A 7,775-nucleotide genomic window follows, 5' to 3' on the forward strand; every position below is an offset into this window, starting at 1 on the left:
ATGGATGTATTCAAACGTTGGAAAATATCAATTTCACCAATTCTATTTTCTAAACTTTTATTTTATCCCCGATAATATGTATATAATCTAATTTTCCTACAATTATCACCCCTCTAATTTTGTAACCTTTTGTATGTGTGGATATAAATTAGAGGTGACCAACGTTTCGACGTAAATTGTTTCAGCGTAAATTTATAATTTTAGTTCGTTGATTTAAAACAAATATTTTTTATGTACATGTCGGTATTAATTTGAATCTGTCTACGTCTCAACGTAACTTTTTTTTTACCTTTTCGTGCTTATGTTTATGTACGTTTCTTACGTCTAAGTCGGGATACATATAATACGTTTTTAACTATTTGAATTTCCGTTTTTTAATTTAAAAAAAAAAAACTTAGTCATTTATTTTTATATGTGTGTCACATATAATATGGTTTTGATTATCTTTGTTTGACATGACTTTCGCCCCAAACTATTATACTTTGTCAATTTAAATCTTCCTAAGTTCCTGGTCAACATGTAGCAACTTACTTTCTGTTACTTCTTAAATACATTATTGCCGCCGCAACGCGCGGCGGGTAAAATTCTAGTTGTTATTAAATGCAAGGGACAAAAAAACTAAAAATAAGAGAATTAAAATATTGGGGTTTGGAGTGGTCAAGTTCTAATCTCCAATAGTAGAGAAACATTTTAAGGACTTTTTCAAATAATAAAAAGTTTTAAAAATTTACCATTAAAAATGTTCTTAAACAATTATAAAAAAATCTATAAATTTGATTTATTATATTAATTTTAAGGAGTTGTTATCAATGTTTCTAATAACCAAAAAAAAAAAACATTAAATAAGATTTGTAGAATGATGATATAAAGTTTATTTAATCTACTATTTCATTTTATTTTTCGAGTTTTTACGAATATATAATTTTAACCGAAAGATTTGAAAATTTGAAATATTTTATATATTATAAAGTCCATAACAATATTCTGATCAATGGAAATTGACAAATTTCCAAAATGGTTTCAAAGGGGGTTACAAACCACAAGAAAAAACAAAGAAAGTCAATTCCCGAACCATTATCCTTGCTGTTGACTGCTTAGTCCCGAAACCCTAAAAAGGTCACCCAAGGAACTTATCTGGTGCGCTCTTGACTACCCTCGTTACCATGCACCTTCTTCCCCCACCACCTTCCATTGATTGATTTTGCAGACCCTTTCTACCTACCAACCACCTCTCTTCATTACACTCTGACTCTCTTCAGAACCACCATAATGTCATGTAACTTAAAAGACATTTTTACCCTTTTAATTAACCTACCCTACTTCAATACACAAACCACACTCATGCATGTTTTTTTACTCAAAAATAAATAAAAGAAAACCATAACAGTCTACTTCTTTGGTTAACTAATAGTTTAATTAACCTTTGAAGTTGGGCTGAGATCGACTTTCTTGATTGGTCTTGTTGGTGGCTCGTCAAAACCACCAACATTATCTCCATCGTCAGAACTGCCACTGTTGCCTCCACCAGTGCTGTTACCGTTCCCGGCGGCAACCCCACCAAGGGCGGCGATGATCTGTTGCACTGTACTTTGTATGTGGTTGTTTACTGTGTTGGCGCTCGAGAGACTGAGTTTTGCTGTGGGTATGGCGTTGGCCAGCACTTGTAGTCCGACAGTCAATAGGCAGCCTCCTCCGGATTCAGTTGAGTTCCCGGTGGTGGTGGTGGCGGTAGTGGTGGAGGTGATGTTGTCATTAGGGTTTTGTCCTGCTGGAACAATCACAAATCCTAGAGGGAGAAGTGGGATGCACGATGGATCTTCACCACTCATAGTATGCTGGATTGCATCCACGTCAACAACTGAGTATACCACAAGACTACCAGAATCATCAGTGCAGCTCTCCTGAAGCACCAGCTCAACATTCTGTGATGAGTTGCTAGCCACCTGTTCCCAAAACATACCACGTCATTCTTTAATTTATTACAGAAAAGTACAATAATAACTTGAGTACTTTTTGGGTTCGAAATAATCATAAACTTACATTGAGACGAAGGAGAGAGATAGAGTTGCCAGGATGAGAGCCATTTGCAATGTGAGCCACCTCTTGTAACGGAATCCCATTTGAAAGCACATCAAGCTGTGCATATAAACCAACATATTAGAACACAAACTGAAGCGTGTTAATCTCAAAAACTTGATGTATATAAATTTATGAACCTGAGATCTCCGGCGTTCATCCCTCAAAAGATCAAAGACTTGATAGTGAGGATGAGGAAGCCAAGTTGTTGAAACCGCAGTCAGGATCAAGCCATTGGGCTGACCAGGTTCAGTGACTTTCCTAGTTGTTATTCTGACTGTGTCCTCCACTGAATCCGAAAGTGCTGTCCAAGATTGCCCACACGAGCCAGTGATGTTAAGACAAAACATCCTTACCATCCTCTGAGCCAAATTCATCAAATTCTTTCTTGCTTCCGGGGATGATATCGCTATAAACATACAATCATAGTCATACACCATTAAATAATAACTTCCATTATATAATATATTATTATTTTTACCTCCAATATCAGATATATTTCGGGCCATAAGGCTTGCGAGCCTCTCACATTGGCGTTGTAAAACAGCCAGCCATCTTCGTGCTCCAAATGCCATACCACTGCTAACATAATCAGTGAAGATCCCATGAACAGGTTCATCCTCGGCCTCAGCATGCTCAATCCATGTAACCTGAATCAATAAAAAAAGAGTTCGTTCAAGTATAGTATATAACAAGATTGATATTTTTAACATCAAGAAATGCATGCATTATATAATATATATGGATTTCTCACACTTGAATAACCATTAGGCATGTCTTGGATGATGCAACCCGAAGGGCGACGTTTGTATCTAGTAAGGGAAGCTTGATAAGTCTCGTGAAAGCTGTCTAGTGGGAAATCAACGATTGCCCAACTTCCATCATCGCTATTTTGTGCACAATAACGAAGAAAATGAATTTCCCTTGTTGGCACAAGTGGTGATAGCATTTGCAGCTCCGCATACATCTGTTCATAACAAATTATGTAATTCATCCAAACTTCATTTTCATAGAAAAAAAAGTGCGTATAAACGATATATATACATATACACACACGTACGCACCAGTTGCAAGGAACCGTTTGCATTTCCGTTAACACCAGAAGTGACCACTTGAAGCGTTTTTGCACGGGAGATGATTGAGGGGAACAACTCCATCCATTTATCCTACATTACCCGAAAGAAAGAATGATTAAAAATAAACATAATATCTATTTTCAATCGATAAAAAAATAAATAAATAAATAAACGAGCGTTTAATACAATTAACAAACGATATATACCGCATCAAGAAAAGCATCAACCAGGGTGACACTGTTAATTATCACAACCGAGCTAGCGCGAGTAGCTTCAAATCTGAACTCATTCGGATCACCTTTCTGGCTAATAAAACATGGAAACATCTTGGCATGTTGATCAAGATTAAGTACTTCTTTGCCAGAATCATTAACTTTGGTCCAAAGTGATTCTCCAAGTCTGCACATCTTAACCACTTCATCCATAAACGATAATGCAAATTGGATTGCAAGAGGTTTTTCGTCGTCCATTATGATTAACCCATTAGCAGCAGCAAAATTGGGACCTTCAGATGCCATTAACGGATTCATCTGTAGCATTTCACTGCAATTTTGCAATCCCTCTTGATCATATGCTCTGGGATACATATTCATATCCAAGTCGAGATTAGAGGTCATCAATGAAGATAAAGGACCATGTCCTTGTCCTTGCATTGGATCACTCCCACAGAATTGAGTCGCAATAAGGCATACACGATCCAACTGCAAGAAAAGAGTAATTTCATACTCAATTACAACAATCTTAACTTTAAATCTTATTCTCAGTGGATTAAGATTAATCAGTGTTGTTATAAACAGCTAGCTTTAATAGGTGGTAGACAATCGAATCACCTTCTAGCTCTTTATTGCCAAGATTAAAACATAATGCTCATTAAATAGATATATAAAATAATATGTTATAGAATTTTACTGGTGCATTTGAGATGGTTATTTTTCAAAATTACTAGTTTAATTGTTGTTCTGATACAATTATACAGAATAAATAGATTACTTCAAACTGAGAAAACCTGATTTACAAAAACAAGTGATCAAGAAACATCGAAGTAATTAATCACACTTGATTGCTGTTTCTCTTTTACTTAATGGTCTTAATGAAGAGAAGACTTAATCCAGTAACCCCATACGAGTATCTATTAACTTAATACAGAAAAACAACTTAATTAAAAAAAAGTACGAAATTAAAGAAGGTTTTCCTAGTTAAGTCCCACCATTTTACAAATTTGCCCTCGTCTATTTTTCTTTCCATGTCCTCGAGTAGTCGAGACTCGAGTGTAGTGTCATTCTTCCAAACAGTACTTAATGGTAAAAAAGAACGAAGAATATCTTTTAGATGTTTAATTCGATGATTAAATGGTAATTAACAGGGATTTCAAAGCACTGAAGCTGATTAGATCATACCTCTTCTTTGAGCCGAGCATTTTCCATTCGAAGTTGCTGTTCATCAAAAGATATCGTTGAACCCCCACAATTAGAGCAAACAAGGGCACGTAATGCATTTTGTAGACGACAGTTCTCATTTCTTAAATTGTCATTATCATTTCTAAGAATCGCATTATCCGCTCTATCTTGTTGTGCCTACATAACAAAATTTATGTACCTTAGATCCATAATTAAAGAAAACCCATCTCTTCCAACACATTATGTACAAGTAATAATACACAATGTACAAGAAGTAGGACAGGTAATACATACAATATCAATAAAAGCACAAGAATGGAGCCCATGAAGTGACGATTCAAAAAATATTGGTATAGAATCAAATAGTGAGAGAAGTAAGTTGATAAAACCCTAACCCTAAATGGATAGAGACTTAAAGAGTGTGCTCCCTTTGTGGGAGGTCATGTTGCTGGAAGTGTAGGGGTTGACTGTAGACCCCACCAGCGTATATTAATGGAATGCAGGCTGAAAGCAACCAAATGGCAAATACAGTAAATGCATCTCTACACTCTACAGTCACCATAGCGTATGGTTGTGGTTATTATATAATATACGTATGCTTTCCGACAACTCATCAATATTTAATTTTTAAGAATTGGTCAAAGGAAAACCGTTAGTGTTACATTAATTATTAAAAAACAAACTTTTAAAACATAATATCTGTATTATATAAATGGTTAAAAATGCATTAACTTAAACATAGTTATTCCTTAAATCAGTTTACGCAACATAATACATTTCTAAAAGAATATTCAATTATATTTTATTCTATAATTATTACATTTGACATTGTAATCGAGAACTAGCTAATGACATGGCACCGATTAGATATTTATTTTTTGCACTAATGTTTGACATTTTTAACAATTGAATTATGTAACAACGTTTTTTTTTATTTTATTTTAATAATATATATGCAATAGTTTTTTAGGCTTTTTACAAGTTTATGAAAGTGACACAAATTGTTCAATCATATTTCAACCGTTCAAATATTGCATCTTTAATTTGTTCTTAAATAATTGAAAATACATATATCTACATAGAAATTATGGTTAACTAATTCTATGTTTATGAAAATTTAATACATCACTTTCCATGACCATAAATTGAAGATATCTTATGGTTTGGAGAATTATTTATGACCTTGATTTATTTGCCTTTAATGCTATTGCACTTTAAAATATTATAAGACACTAGACATATATATTTGCTCTTTATTAACTGGGTTTTCATGTACAGACACACTCATAATATTAATATATATATATATATATATATATATATATATATATATATATACTTATTTTTTGTAAATTTCTTAAAAAAATAGACACAATCTCATTTTGTTTAGTTTTGTTATGAAATAAAAATCAGAACACCTTTTACATATTACACAAAATAATGTTAAAAAAGTAATAGAATTTGAAACAAAAGACAAAATAATATGGTTTTGTTTTTATCAAGAAATTAAATCAAAACGCCTTCAATGGTATTATTTGGTTGACACCAAAACAATTTTATCTTTTCCTAAACATACGCTCGTAACTTGTACAGTACAAACACGTATGTAAAGAGTCAAAACTCAAAACACGTCTTCTTGAAATTTGTGCTTGGTGTGTGTACGTTTCACAGTTGCATTAAATTTTAGGTTTAGCCAAGAAAATGAGCATGTACACCCCCAGATCAAAGGGTAGGGGAATGGATAAATGCTAACATGCGCACCTTCATTTGGGTACGCCGATTTTGGAACCAGAATTTGACTTGGCGTGGTTTAAGCCCAAGTTCTTGGCTTAATCGCATCCTTCTCTTATCGTCTGGATGTGGGCATTCCTTAAACAATCTGTCCAAACACAAAGTCAAACCTTTAAAAATATTAATTCAAATATATAAATACTCCTCAAAAGAACGATACATATACATTTATATATCACCAAATGTATATGTATGTAGTGATGAGAAGGCAAAGAGAGATATATAGATTTTATATATACGCACGCTTCCATTTCTTGAATCTGGTGAGCGGTGTGTCTGTGATAGCGTTTTTTCTTTGCAGGGGGTTGTTGATCGGTGTCTTGTTCGTTTCCAGACACTCCTCCTTCAATTTGGTTCGCTTCCCGACCCGCTTTCCATCTCCTCTTTTCCTGATCTCACCATGCTTTCCATCTCCTCTTTCTGCAAATCAAACCATATATCAAAATTTAACATCTCACAATATAAATGTATGCGAATGGGAAAGAGAGTGGGAAAGAAAGCTTACTGGGATGACGGAAGAAAAATCGGTGAAAGGCATGAAGTTGAAGTTAGGAAAGATGGATTCAGATGAAATCCCACTTCCACCACCCATGCTTGACATCACTTGACAATCTCCGAACATCTTTCCTATATATATAATCCCAAAATCAAAACATCAAAACCAAACGGAATTCATCACTTCAAAAAATGTAATAAAATCATCATTCAGCTACATGCAAGAAAAGATATCATACCCAAAAACCCAAAAAAAGACTCAACGGCTTAGCTTGGTTATAGATTCAAAACCATGAAAGAAACGCACAGAGAGACATACAAAATATTACACCACTCAAAAAAAAAAAAAAAAAAGGCATAGTTTTACGCCATGAAAACTCCATGAAATTAAAGTCAAAACAATTCTTTTACATTACACACACAACACACACATAGATGAGAGAGGGGGAGAGATGAAAACGAGTTTAGAGAGAGAAAGCAATGAAGTTACCAGTGTCGGTGTAATTTCTGATATGAACTCCTTCTCTTTGTTGCAAAGTGATATAAAATTTCTTCTAGTCGTGGGGAGTTGGGTGGGTAAATGAGAGCGAGACCATAAATACTCAGTAGGCTTTGAGAGAAGAAACCGATTGACTACTCTTGACCTTTAGTTGGCTGTTTCGTAAACGTGGCACAATCCCATTTGACGATGCATTCCGTTTCTAAGTTGAAAGTCAGCCAAAAGAGTTAGAGAAAAATCTCTCTCTCTCTTCTCTCTCTCTCTCTCTCTCTCTCTCTCTCTCTCTCTCTCTCTCTCTCTCTCTCTCTCTCTCTCTCTCTCTCTCTCTCTCTCTCTCTCTCTCTCTCTCTCTCTCTCTCTCTCTCTCTCTCTCTCTCTCTCTCTCTCTCTCATATATATATATATATATATATATATATATATATATATATATATATATAT

At 34.4% G+C, this 7,775-nt stretch overlaps 1 pseudogene across 1 annotated transcript; it reads right to left on the reverse strand.

Moving 5' to 3' along the window:
- Nucleotides 1–936: 936 nt before the first annotated feature.
- On the reverse strand, nt 937–7,435 carry LOC145165544 (homeobox-leucine zipper protein HDG5-like; annotated as a pseudogene). The gene is made up of 12 exons (XR_013740110.1): nt 7,326–7,435; nt 6,846–6,967; nt 6,584–6,760; nt 6,311–6,428; nt 4,550–4,726; nt 3,359–3,853; nt 3,141–3,242; nt 2,831–3,043; nt 2,558–2,726; nt 2,217–2,485; nt 2,041–2,136; nt 937–1,943 (listed from the first exon to the last, which is right to left on the reverse strand). The product of XR_013740110.1 is annotated as a homeobox-leucine zipper protein HDG5-like (transcript).
- Between the last annotated feature and the right edge of the window lie 340 nt (nt 7,436–7,775).

The sequence above is a fragment of the Lactuca virosa genome, chromosome 3, assembly GCF_052849685.1.
Source record: "Lactuca virosa cultivar CGN04683 chromosome 3, Lactuca_virosa_CGN04683_v6, whole genome shotgun sequence".
NCBI lineage: Eukaryota > Viridiplantae > Streptophyta > Magnoliopsida > Asterales > Asteraceae > Lactuca > Lactuca virosa.